Source organism: Pleurodeles waltl, chromosome 8, assembly GCF_031143425.1.
Source record: "Pleurodeles waltl isolate 20211129_DDA chromosome 8, aPleWal1.hap1.20221129, whole genome shotgun sequence".
Taxonomy (NCBI): Eukaryota; Metazoa; Chordata; class Amphibia; order Caudata; family Salamandridae; genus Pleurodeles; species Pleurodeles waltl.
In genome coordinates, this window is record NC_090447.1 from 129,203,226 (window position 1) to 129,217,032 (window position 13,807).

Here is a 13,807-nt window from a genome sequence, read left to right on the forward strand (position 1 = left end):
TATTTGAATAATTTCAGTGGGACCATATATTTCAAACATTAATTTGTCCCACACAATCCCATCAGGAATTGGCACTGCAGAAATGTTCACAAAAGACAAGTCTCTTCGAATTTTATGTGATGAAAAGTGTGGTTTCAAAACCTCCTCCACCTGTTCAACCGCTGATCTTTCGGGAAGAAAATGACCATGTATTAACAAGAAAAATGTAACGACAAAACCAATCCAAAGCATGAAGGCTAGGGCAGTCAAGGAAAGCTATACATAGTTCCATGGAAAAAATAAGTAAGTTACTTTAAGCCAATGTATCAGCTTATGTGCACCTGACAGGTCAGCAGTCGAAGAGGCAAACGAGTCCGATAGACCGTCGTTGTAGTCGGCAAAGTAACCAGAGACAGTTCGTGCAAAAGGCGTTGCCGTAGTCAATGGAGGAGTTGGTATTTCCTGTAATGGCACACAGTAGACAGCACCATCCATCTAGCTTGTAGTCATAGTGACTTGATCAAATGTTTCTAAGTTGCTTGCTGTTAGTGGAACCAATGCAAGATGACCATCATCCACCCTCCCCAAGCTCGGAGAGGCATCATTGTTGGCATAGACAACTTGAAGCGGAACTCCTTCTCCAGTGGTGAGAGGGATTCAGTAACTACTGGACGTTCCTCTTGGTCGGCTGTGTAGAATCGGCCACATGTTGTAGCTTGACATTGTCAATGGAAAAAAAGCGGTTTTCTTTGCTACCTGGCAACGGTTGTAGAATAACAATTCTGGTACTGTGTATCCCCAACACAGGGACTGGTGCTCGATAAGAAGGGCCAAATTATTTTTTCACTGCGACCTTTCCACGCACAAGATCCCCAACTCTGGGAATCCAGCTGGTAGGTGTTACTGGCACATCCTTAATTCCTGTGGAGGCAGCACTTTTAAAAGAGTTATCTTCACGGAACTGCTGTAATTCCTGTAAAACAGTGACACAATCATTTATGTCAAAAGTTGTTTCCGCCGCCTCCACACCAGGACCATCAAGATCCGGAACAAACATTTGTGGTCCGAACAGGCACTCAAATGAAGTGCGACCCCCGAGGGACCTTCTAGGCAGGTTATTTAGTGCTCTCTGAACTCCATACAGGTGGGTTAGCCAACTACGACCCGTACCTAAAACTCTGGCCATTAAGGATTTCTTTAAATCACGGTTTAATCGCTCCACGACAGAATTTCCCTCGGGATGAAATGGAGACAAGTACTGGAGCTGGACCCTAACGAAGCCATGGTGTCCCTGAATGCCCTTGAGGCAAAAGCAGGGCCCTGGTCCGAATGGAATGCAGCAACTGCATATGTACTGACAAAGACTCGCAAATCTTTAATAACAGTCCGAGCGTCAGACGAGCGTTGTGGCCACACCCACACAAATCTGGAGCAAGAATCAACAGCGACTAGTATATATTTGTATGCACTATCAGGTGTTAACGGACCGCAATGATCCAAGTACACACATTGTAATGGTCTATTTGAGATTAAGAGGGGTGTCTGCGGCGGGTGCTTAGCTGTGGAAACTTTAATTTGTTGACAGATGTCACAACAAAGGACATACTGCTTAGTTTCTTTATAGAGACCAGGCCACCAATGACGGGCCTGCAAGAGTGAAATTGTAGCCGCCACGCCAGCATGTGCAGATGCCACCCCTTCATGCGCTGCTTTAATCAATTGTGGTCTTACATCTTTATTGGGGATGTCGTGTACGCCTACGCCTGGAATTTTAACTTCAGCATTCAGCATACTTCCCATCAAGTATTGATATTTATTAGGAAATCCTTTAGGATGAGGCATACCATCAACCGTAGCTTTTATCGCAGCCATAATGTCTGTGTCTGGTTTGGAACTTGAACGAGTCACTGCAGCTACAGTGGCGACTGCCACTGCCGACTTTGCGGCTTTATCAGCCAAAGTATTTCCAGCAACGTGTATCCCAACGCGCTGGTGTCCAATTGTATGCACAACATGGACTTTGGGTAGCGTCTCTTTTAGGTCTGCTACCTTCCCCCACAGGAGTCTGTGTTTTATGGTGTTGCCTTTTGAATCTCTGAACCCATTCAAGCGCCAGTAATGTAGGTATTCATTAAAAGACTGGACGCAATAATATGAATCACAAACAATCAGTGTGAACAGTGTCGGATTTGTATGTTCTAGTGCCATTAGTAGAGCTTTTAGCTCAGCCAATTGTGCTGTACAATCCCCTAAGGTCTTTGTATAGGTATGTTGGGAACAGAATTTCTCCCCCTCCACATAGCCGCTCACGACCGCACATGCAGCAGAATATTGATGTTTAGTTCCAATCGCTGGTTGCGCAGAGCCATCGGTGTACATGACTACATGATATTGATCAATAGGCAAGGTGTCAGCGGGAACTGGATATTCTACTTCATATTGTAGAAATTCTTGAGTTTGTAACTTTGGGTCAAAAATGTAGTCTACATCTGTGGCTGTTAAAGACGTAGCCCATTGTATCCATCGTGGATGAAGTGCTTTCGCGTTTGGGATGCTAGCTTTTGTAACAGCCTCTAGGGCCGGAATAGGAGAAACAACAACAATGCGTTTTCCTTGGGCAAGTGGTCTTTCTTTAATAACCGCCATCTGCACAGCAGTGAGAATTTTCTCTGTGGGTGCAAAGCGTTGTTCTGCAGCCGAATACAGGTGTGATTTGTATGCAATCGGGACTGTCCCACCTTCATTAAATGTGACATATGTAAAACCAATGGCCCTAGCTATGACCCTGATGACCAAATGTGTCTTATTGTCCTGTGTATGTAAATGTTTTGCTGCTAGCATATCTGCCTGTAACTCTCGAAGAGTATGTGTATGCTCAATTGTCCAGAATTTGCTTGAAAAATCAGGACCTATTAACTCATATAAAGGTTTTATGCGTGTAGCATAATCAGGAATGTATGTTCTGCCAACATTTAGAAAGCCCAACAATGATTGTAGTTTTTTAATCGTATTTGGTGGTTGCAATTGTGCAAATTTTTCTAAAAATTGTGGCGCTAGGCTCTTCCCTTCATTCGACAGCTCATATCCAAGGAACAGGACGCTGAGGAAGGCAATTTTTGATTTTTTGAAGTTAAATTTGTAGCCGACTTCGGCAAACCCTACAACAATGAGGGCTACCCGTCTTAAATGTTGTAGTAGCTCGTCATCCGTGAGATATATATCATCCACACATGACAAAGCTTCAGGGCCTATCTCGTGTAAAATAGCAGTCACACGAGCTGAAAACAGACCTGGACTGTTCTTATACCCCTGAGGCAAACAACAGAATTGTTAGTGTAAGCCTAGTGCGGTAAAGCTTGTTAAGTCTCTGCTTTCAGGCGCTATATTCTGGCAGAAGAATCCATTCGAGATATCCAAAGTTGTTTTATATTTTTTTCGCACAATGTTGCTCATTAGTGCAGTGCTATGTGAGTTTTGTATAGCATATGTACGTGTATGTCTGTAGTCTAAGACTATTCTGTATGAATGGTCCGGTTTAGCTACAGGGAATAAGGGGTTATTCATCGGTGAGACACAGGATTCAATCACCCCCTGGTATTCTAATTGCGTAAGTATCTCTCTCACCGGTGCCCTTGCTTCATGTTTTATTGGATACTGCGGTTGTGGCTGAGGTTCACCTTTAATGGGAATTACATGGTATGGAGAATCCCTATCCCACCCTACATGATTTCTATATAATGCAGGTGCTTGTGCTAGAGCCCATTCTATAGAATAGGACTCAGCGAGTTCCTCTGGAACAAGGAGTGAGAAAGAAGGTTTAATAACCACTTCTCCATATGGGCAGGTGCAGACAAAATCAGGGGGCCAATCTTGTTCGGCCAACAAAATGTCATATATTTTGACTACACGGTCCCAAAAGATTGCGTGTATGGTGCGTTCAATGTCTCCTTCCAATTGTAAAGTTACTCTATACACCCTATCGGGTTCGGAGACACGCATGCCCTCTGTTTCTACTTGTATAAAGTCATCAGTTGTTTTCACCTCCAGATGATCTAGAAGATTCCGGTGAACTATTGTGACCACTGCCGCTCTGTCTAGCAGTGCTAGAGCCCATTTCTTGTTCTTCAAGAGAACCCTCTTCCTGAGTGGCTTGTCTAACTGAGACAGCTGCCACTTTTTTCTTTTTAAATTGTTGTTTTTGTTGTACCGGTATCTCTTCCTTCTTAACAGAAACCTCCGAAGAGCGTTGTGATTCCTGTCTCGGTTTCACGTACTCTGTCCTCTGCTCTGATCACCCACCTCTCTCATTTCTCTTTCCCGATGAGTCCTGAAAGAAACGAGATTGGCGTGTATTAGTATATTGATATCTATCAGGCGTTTTTATATTTTCTCTATTTCTGAGATTATATCTATTCTGTGTGGTCTCCACTCGTGGAGATTCTCGCCTTTCTTTTTTAGGTGTTTGTTGTTTTTTCTCCCAGCGTTTCTTATTACCCTCAGATTGTTGTTTAGTATTGTCTTTATTAATTTTACCCTGAAATTGAGGCCTTTGTGGTCTAGCCCCAAGGCTATCTCGACCGATACTGGAATATGTTTCTGCTATTATTTTAGGCAGTTCTCGCTCCTGATCTTGTTGCGGAACGTCTCGAAGACGCATGCGCACTGCAAGTGCAACTGCTTCCCCTTTAAGGTTACTGAGGATAATTGAAGAAACTGTGTCAAAGTTGCCTATCAGTTGCATTCCCAAATCTAGGGCCGGGGCAGGCCCGTATTTATCTTGAATTTGTTTAAGCACTTCCGGTAGGTTGGCTAGCGTCGGTGTACCGTGTGCCGTTGTATAGAGCGTGGCAAATACCTTGCCCCATGTATTACAGTGTTCAACTGTACGAACCATCGCATAGGGCAAGCACATAGTTAATATTCTATGTTTATCCTGAGGTCCCGTATGGGGAAATACTGCCTCCAGCGTATTAATTTTTTGTGCTAGCCCAAACGGAGTCTCCTCTCGTTTGGCTGGGACTTTACCCATAATAGAGTGTACAGTCACCGGATTTATACCTGGTGTTACTGCATGTGGTTGTGCTGGAGCAGCATGCGCTGGGTTTGTATTTAGTGTCTGCATCACAAATTGTACTAATCGTCTGTATATTGCTGTTAACTCAATATATAAACGTCGAACCTCAGCTACCGCCATATTCGCAACTGCAGGATGAGGTATATATGTGGCCAATAAAGGCCAGGTAGGACTATCATTACTTAGTGGACCTAACCTTACTGGTAATATTGTATGGGGTAGGGCGCCATCAAGCCAATTATTATGTTCTTGATAAGATAGAGGTATCTCTAAGTATGCGTACGCCCTGTACTGTCCAGGCGCGTTCGCAACTATATATGTATGAAATGTATTTGTGTTCCCATCAACTGCTGGAAATGTGACCCAAGAGTAAAACAGCTCTGTTCTATAGGCTGCATGGGCGTCCACCACAAATGTGACTGGACCTCCCTGTGCTGTAAGACCACGTGCTAGTAAATGTGTTGTAAGTGGTTGTCTCATGTTAAGAGCTATTTGTACAGCCTGGGGATTCGCCATCATAAAAGCACTAAGAGTTCAGAGAAGGCACACCAAGATGGGTTTTTTCCTTTTAAGGTTCAAGCTTGAACAACCACCCGCTGAAAAATAGGTTTACCTATATGGCAGTGGTGAAAATCCTCAGTACCACGGACGTCTCCGTATACGGAACTGAGGGGTCATTATATAAAAATGAGACCGAGATATGCCGGTGGACCCGAAAATTAGATCCTGACCAAACGTTGGCGGCGCCACGTTGCGTAGGCTCTCATTATCCTAACGAGAGTACTGGATTTTGTGCGGCAAAATCGTTCACAGTGTGGGGTACTGAGTCTGACCCACAGTGGATGACACTTGTCACTCTAAATCCGGGTTTTGCTCCGGCTAACTAGCAGTGCCTCATCTCTCCCAAATGGAAGAGACAATTGGGCAGCCAAGCGCATGACATCTTAACACTTCCCAGGGAAGTCGTGGTCACTCAGGTCACAATCGGTTCTCTCATACACAGTACGGTCTCATATATAAATGGCAAAGGCAGTTTAAGTTTTAAAGATTGGTTTAACAAAACGACTGCATTTTAGATAGCAAAGCGTGAGCTGCAATAACCAGAACTACACAACACAGTAAGATTAAAATAGTAACGATGAGAGTGAAGCATAAGAATAAGGCAATCATAGTGCCACTAGATTATTTTCTCTCTAAGTTATAGTTCGAGCACAGCATGTGAAGCACTAAGCTTGCCTTTCAGGTTCCCACTGGAGGACATCAACCCTCATACCTGAGCCTAGGCCTGTAATCTGCATCAGCATCTGCAACGGGGCATTCAGCATCTAGTTGTAGGTTCCTGGTTGGAATCTCCCTCTTGATGTGTACTAGGACTAGGAAATGTTTTTATAACTAACACGCAGATGTTCTAAGAAAATGTCCCTACGTAATGATGTGTGTTTTCTACGAATACTGGAGACTAAACTTCTACCATGTTTACCGGCAATGTACCAGACTGTAGCCTTGACTGGAGCACAGGGCGATTAAGAATGCATTATTTGAGAACACAGTGCTGAACTAAGCTAAACAGTGTGATAGAAGAAATTAAAACAAGACCGTAAAACTGGTTATTGTAAAATAGCAGTGCGAAGTTGAATAAAATATATCTAGGGCAAAGTGCACAGCGGTCTAGTATGTTAAACTAACGTGCATGAAGCCATATTAAAAATGGCTACACTACCACCAAGCAAAAGCAAACAGCTACCTCCCGAGGGTGGTCCCCAGGGCCATCTATGGCTCCAGTTTTTTAATTTAGATCCGGGGAGGTGGTGGTCCCCGTGGCAAGGGGTCCACAATGGACCCCCTTCTGATATGTTACTGTAGTCCTGGGGAAGTGGTGGTCCCTGGGGCATGGGGACCAAGCGCACCCCCCATTCATTTTATGGATTGCCCTGAGGAGGTGGCTATCCCAGGGGCATGGGGCCATGTGGGCCCCCCCAAATATTGCACTAATTGTCCTGAGGAGGTGGTGGTCCCCAATCTGCGGGGGGCAAGTGGGTCCTCCCGCAAACATAATACTTCATGGCCCCGGGATGGTGGCAGTCCCCAGGGCACTGTGCACCTGACAGGCCCCCTGCATGAATTTTAAGCATGTGCCCTGTAGAGCTGGCGGTTCCCGGGGCCCCAGAGGTCCTTTGGTTCCCCCATTTTATTATCATTAAATAAGTCCCGGGAGGTGGTGGTCCCTGGGGCGCAGAGGGGTCCACGTGCACCTGCATATTTATTAGTACATAGCAAAGGGAGGTGGTGTTCCCCGTGGCTCCTATAAGCCCTAGGAGGAGTGGCCAATGCACCCACCTCCTATTTTGCCCAGAATGCCCCCTGGACCTAGCCCACCCGGGGGCACAATTAAAAACAAGCACTTTTTTAAAATCACTGCAAAATTCATGATTAAACAAATACTTTTAAGCCTTTGGGAAGGAAGTCCCTTGGGGTCCCCCAGGCTAGGGGGTTTAGGTAAAAGTACCCTTACCCCTTTTCTTTTTTCTTAATGTTTCTTTTTGAGATGCAGCTGAAGCAGAGTCATAAAATGGCTGGCAACAATTCCTGGTTGAAGTTTTGGCAGACAATCAAATCGTTGCATGAATCCTTCATGCCTCCAGATAAATCAATTTGGTTTTCTTTTATTATTTCAAAAACTACTGAACAGATCTACTCTAAATAACACAATGGTTTCTTTATGGACAAAAGCTACCTTTCTGTCAAATTTGGTGTAATTCCGTCCAGCAGTTCAAGCTGTAGTCATGTTCAAAGTCCCTATAGGAATTAAACAGGGAATGGAATTTTTTTTAATCCTCCCTTCTTCTTGTGCCCTCCTTGACAGATCACCCCGGAACTTGCCATGCACAAAAAAGATTGTTGGGCACATTTCTTTGGAAAGGTTTGTGAAGATTCGTCAAACGGTGCCAAAGATATAGACAAATCAAAAAACACTTTTTCAATAGAAACTAAGTCCTAACTATATATACATACTGGCGACCGCCAGTATGTAATACATGTATATATATATCCAACAAAACGTTTCCTCACCACTCCTACAGTATGGAAAAAACAAGCCACTCTAGATTTCTCTGATTACATGGTTTATTACTTTCTTTGGCAGAAGTAAACAGATGTGTTTCGACCTCACAATGGGTCTTGATCACCTAACCCATAGTCTGTTCTCAATGTTTTTAAAATAAATAAAAATGGCACGCCACACTGGTCGCTACCATAAAAACAAAGGAAAGACTTCAGTTCAGAATTCATGCACTGAAAACTGTCTTAAACAATCTGTTTATACCTTACATAATTCATTAAATTTATTACGTGCAGATTTCATGAACTAAAAGCTGTTCTAAACAATCTGTTTATACCTCACAAAATTAATTACATTTATTACACTGCCACAGTGATAAGCCACTCCATAAAATACCTTGATAAGGATAGCGCACAACGAAGAGTGCAATCAATTTCTTTAACCATGATTTTTTCAATAGCCAAAATTCTCTAAATTGGCTCTAGTAGCTAATCTTGTAATGGATGATATATCTTTCTACTGCAATTCCTGCATATTGGGCCCACCAGCTAACACTATATAACATTCCATTTCTCATCAGACCAGGGTGGGTTTCCTTTATAATCAGTTTGACATGATAATCAATTTCGGGTGCAGTACCCTATTTCTCAACTACGTTCCCCTATACATCGAACAATGGGCCAGATGTATGAATCTGGCCCAGTGCGATTCGGTAATTGCGATTTTTAAGAAATCGCAATTACCGAATCGCAAAGGGCCATGTATCACATTTGCGATTCGGTAATTGCGATTTCTTGAAAATCGCAAATGCAATTACCGAATCGCAAATTGCGATACTGGCCCCATTCGCAGCTATGGGCCTGTTGGCCCATAGCTGCAAATTTTTTGCATTTTCGCAAATTGCGATTTCTGAAACAGAAATCGCAATTTGGGAAAAGCAAAGGGCCAGGGTGCTGGGGGCCTAAGGCTCCCTTTTCCTGCACCCAATTTTTTTTTTTTTCCACACGCCAAAAGGGCATGTGTGCTTTACATATCAAATTTACAAATGCAGTTTTACTGCATTTTTTAATTTTGCACCAGGTTACCACCTGGTTGCAGGTCATGGTATTTTGCACTTGCAAAATGCCATTCTGCGAAAAATCACGATTTGCGATTTTTTGCAGAATTGCATTGCGACCTGGATTTTGCAAATCGCAAATTGCAATTCGCAAAATCCAGGTCGCAACGAAGAAAATCGAAATTTTTGCGATTTTCTGTTTTTGGTCTGCGAATGCATTTGATGCATTGCAGACCCTGATTTTGCACTCGCAAACGGCCGATTTCGCTGTTTGCGAGTGCAAAATCAGATGATACATCTTGCCCAATATCCCATAATAGTAACCCAGGCTCCGAACAATAAACAAAAAAAACCTCAGAAATCAATAATTGCTTAACTTTTAGTAGCTTTCCTGCCTACTGCTGGTTCTACTCTTGATGGGAATTTGAATGTCTATCTTCTCTCCTGTTCGGTTTGACTGTCAATATGTGACTAAACTGAAAATGCCACCCGTTCCACCCTGTAATCCTGAAAGGAATAAATGGATACGTTCATTAGTGTTCATATATGGTGATGCAATAAAATATTGCTTAATCACTGCAGTCATTCCTTAGGACCTAATTTCGAATATTTTCCTTCCGAAACAACCATGGTTATACAAGTGTCTTTCCCCTTCTAAAACCACCTAACTCAACATATAATTAAAATCAACAACAAAGTTAGGACATAGGATTGACCTACAGCTCCAATTACACATGTAAGTGTAATTCCTCATCACTGTTCATTCATTGCAGAATCATACAACCAGTCTGCAAGATAAAACGAGACTCCAATCTACGTAATGTAGAGCCTCGATCTCCCCCTCTGGGATGCTTTGGGACTGAATCAATGCCTAAATACTTGGTTGCTGTCCAGTCTCTATTGTGCATTGCCTGAAAATGCCTTGCTGTCCCATAGGTTTGATCATAATTAGTGGTGGCCCTCCAGTGTTATAGTATCTGTTTTTTTTAACAGGGAAAGTAGTAGATCCCACATACCACATGGGAAAACTATGACATAAACTACAAAGTCAATGCCACAATGTATTAATCTGGGGATATGACACTTCTTATTCACTCTCTTCATCGTGACATCCTGAATACTCTCACTATCTTTGCAGGCCTTACAAGGCCCAGATCTCCGGAAACCTTTGACTTGTCCCAACCAGCTGGTCTTCAATGGGTATAAATGACTATGGACCAACATATCCTTTAAGGAAAGGTTTCTTTGGTATGAAATGAAGTTTTCCTCACTTTTTCCGTCAAAACAGAACTATAAATAAATACATATTTGTTTTTATTTCCTCCCACCAAAACGGTCCGCAGGGTCACACTCTTTTTGCTGGTGCTTTCAGGAGGTCAGACCAGCTCCAATAATGTGCAAAACAAAGAAAGAAAGCACTCCATAGCAGATTTACTGTTTATTTTACAGCCTATATATATATATATATATATATATATATTCTTCCAAGCATTCCCTCATACGGGTAAATGAAGCAGCACTCACTGTACCCAGAGGTTTCCAGTAATCATAATTTATTCAGGAATTATGCAGCAACGCATTTCAGTCCCACAGGGACCTTGTTCACAGTTGCGGCAGTCCAACCGTTACCGCGAGGCTGATGGTCTGAAATGAGGCCCTTAGTTTCCATAGGAAGAGCTTGACGAATCTTCACAAAATTTTCGAAACTTGGACTTTGCTTAGTTCAGCTGATGTTTTTAAAGTTTTGGGGTGATCTGTCACGTGGGGGCTGAGAAAAAGGACAAGTCCCAAAATGCATTTTCCCCATACATTTTCCCAAAGGGAGTTTGAACAGGACTAGAGCCCAAACCGCTGGACGGAATACACCATATTTGGTGAAAAGCTAGCACTTGGCCCAGAAAGCATGTTTTCATGATTTTGTGTAAATCAGTTCAGTGGTTTAGGAGAAATTAGAGTTTAAAAACTACAGATATCTAGGGACACGGATCCTCCTCAGAGCCAACTGTCCCCGTGCTGATATCTGATTGGCTGCCAACACTTCAACAAGGAAGTGTTGGCAGTCATCTTGGGACTTTGGAACTCAGCTTCAGCCGAGTCCCAGAAAAAAAGTTAAAATTAAGAGAAGGGGCCAGGGTAGTCACCCTGAACCCTTAGCCCTGGTGTTGGGGTCCCAAAGGCACCCTGCCAGGTCTAAAAAGCACTAAAGAAAATATATATATTAAAAAAATCCATGGACCCAGATCGGCAGATTTTTCTGTGATTTTTTTTTTTTTTTAAAGGGCGGTCTCCCACCCTTTTGTTTTATGTGATACCATGTGGGCTAGGTCCTGGGGGCATAAATTAAAAGCCTCTGATTTTATTAATTCACTGCAAGAAAATAGGCCAGAAAATAATAATAATAATAATATAACAGAGCTGACAGCTTCCTTCAATAAATGGATCAGTGACAGCCTGGATGAACTCATACCCTTCTCCGATTCAAGGTATAGTCCACGGAGGAGGATCTCCCCGTGGTTTATCTTGAGCCTACTCGAGAAAAAAAGGGAATGTAGAAGGCGAGAAGGGAAATGGAGGCAAATGCAAGATGATTAATTGAAAGAGGAATATAGGAACTCGATTCGTTCCTATCATGCCGAAATTAAAAGTGCACAGGCTAATTATTATTCCTTAAGAATAGAAGCAGCAGCGAATTCACCAAAGGAGATCTTTAAGGCTCTTAAAGAACTTATTTACCCTCCTGACGATATAGAACCTATTGATTCCCCGCAGGTGCATGTTGATAACCTGGTGACTTTTTTTTATCAAAAAATTCAGGATATTTATGTATCCTTTCCCAATACTCCTAAAGGAGATCCTACTGAGATTAGGCAGAAGTTAACATGGACACAGTAATACGATTGCTGGCCATTAAATCAGGTTCCCCCTTGGACCCGGCAACACCACAGATTCTTCTTGTGGGAGCGCCAGTATTAGGTCCTGTAATCATAAGTCTCATTAATATCTCACTTTCCTCCGGTATAGTTCCGGACCTATGGAAACAGGCCATTGTTAAGCCTCTTTTAAAAAGATTTAATTTAGACTCAAAGGTGATGAACAATTGTCGTCCAATCTCACTGCTACCTATTATGGCCAACATAGCAGAAAAGCATGTACATGCTCAACTCTCCGCTCTTTTGGAAGAGAGAAAGATACTACATCCCACAAAGATGGGTTTTAGGCCACTGCATGGAACGGAGACCGTGTTGATTGCTATTACGGAGGAAGCAAAAAATAGGCTCAATAAAGGGATTGAAACAGCCATTATCCTCCTAGACCTCAGCGCGGCATTCGATACAGTAGATCTGAATAACTTAAAAAAGAGGATGCAAGAGATTGGAATTTCTGGAATCGCTCTAGAATGGCTCTTCTCATTTAGTTACAAAAGATCCTTTCAAGTATTAGACAGATCCTGCATCTCAAAAAGAATTATGAGCAGCTGTGGCATTCCCCAGGGATCCTCCCTAAGCCCACTACTGTTTAACATCTATATGTTGCCACTTGCAGAGATTGTTCAGTCATTTGTCATAAAATTGGTGTCATATGCAGATGATACCCAACTTATTGTTTCCTTTTCCAATAAGCAACCGCATCTTGGGACTGCACTAGGTCCCTGCCATCAAGCAGTTGCTGCTTGGATGTTAGAAAGCAAATTGAAGCTGAATGATGGAAAAACCGAAATGATATTCTTTGGGCATCCAAAAAACCTTTTGGTCAATCCAGCCATAATAGAAGGAGTGGGTACTCTCCCGCCCCAAAGAACCTTATTAAAAGTTTGGGAATTTGGCTGGACCCCCAACTTTCAATGTTACAACATGTTAACAGAGTTGCTGGCACCTCCTTTGCTCTTCTCAGGACTCTGAGGAAGGTCCTGGCGATTCTACCTTTTGCTGCAAAAAGATTGATTATCCAGGCCTTGATAGGATCTCGCATTGACTATGGCAATGCTTTGTTTATAGGCTCACCGAGCTATGTTATAGAAAGACTGCAGAGAGTGCAAAATGCAGCTGCACGACTGGTCCTAAAAGTTCCAAAACAACAATCTATCCGTAATGGAATCTCCTCTCTACATTGGCTCTCAGTAGCCAAAAGGATCCAATTCAAGGCATTATGCCACGTACATAGAGCACTACATAATCAAGGTCCTGATATGCTGAGAACATTAGCTTTGTTCTATATACCGAGCAGATCACTTAGATCCTCCTCAGCTATGTTAGTTATAGTCCCAAAGGTGAAAAAGACAAGATGGGGAGGAAGGTCGTTGACCTTTCTAGGAGCTAAACTCTGGAACAGTCTGCCACATAATCTCAGATCAAGATCTCAAGAAATCTCATTTCGGAAAGCCCTAAAAACATGGCTCTTCAGAGGCTGAAATTCATATGATGTTGTGTACTATTGCGATTCTGCGTTGCAGCATGAGCGCTAAGAGGCCTTCGGGCAATTTAAGTGCTATACAAGCAATTATAACATAACATTCAGAAAGGAGGGGGGCACCCCCTTATGGGCTAAATTAGCCTTGTGGACCACCCCCTCCCTGGGGCGATTTATGTCATAGGGGCAAGGGAGCTGTGCAGCATCCCCATGCCCCAGGGATCACCAGCTT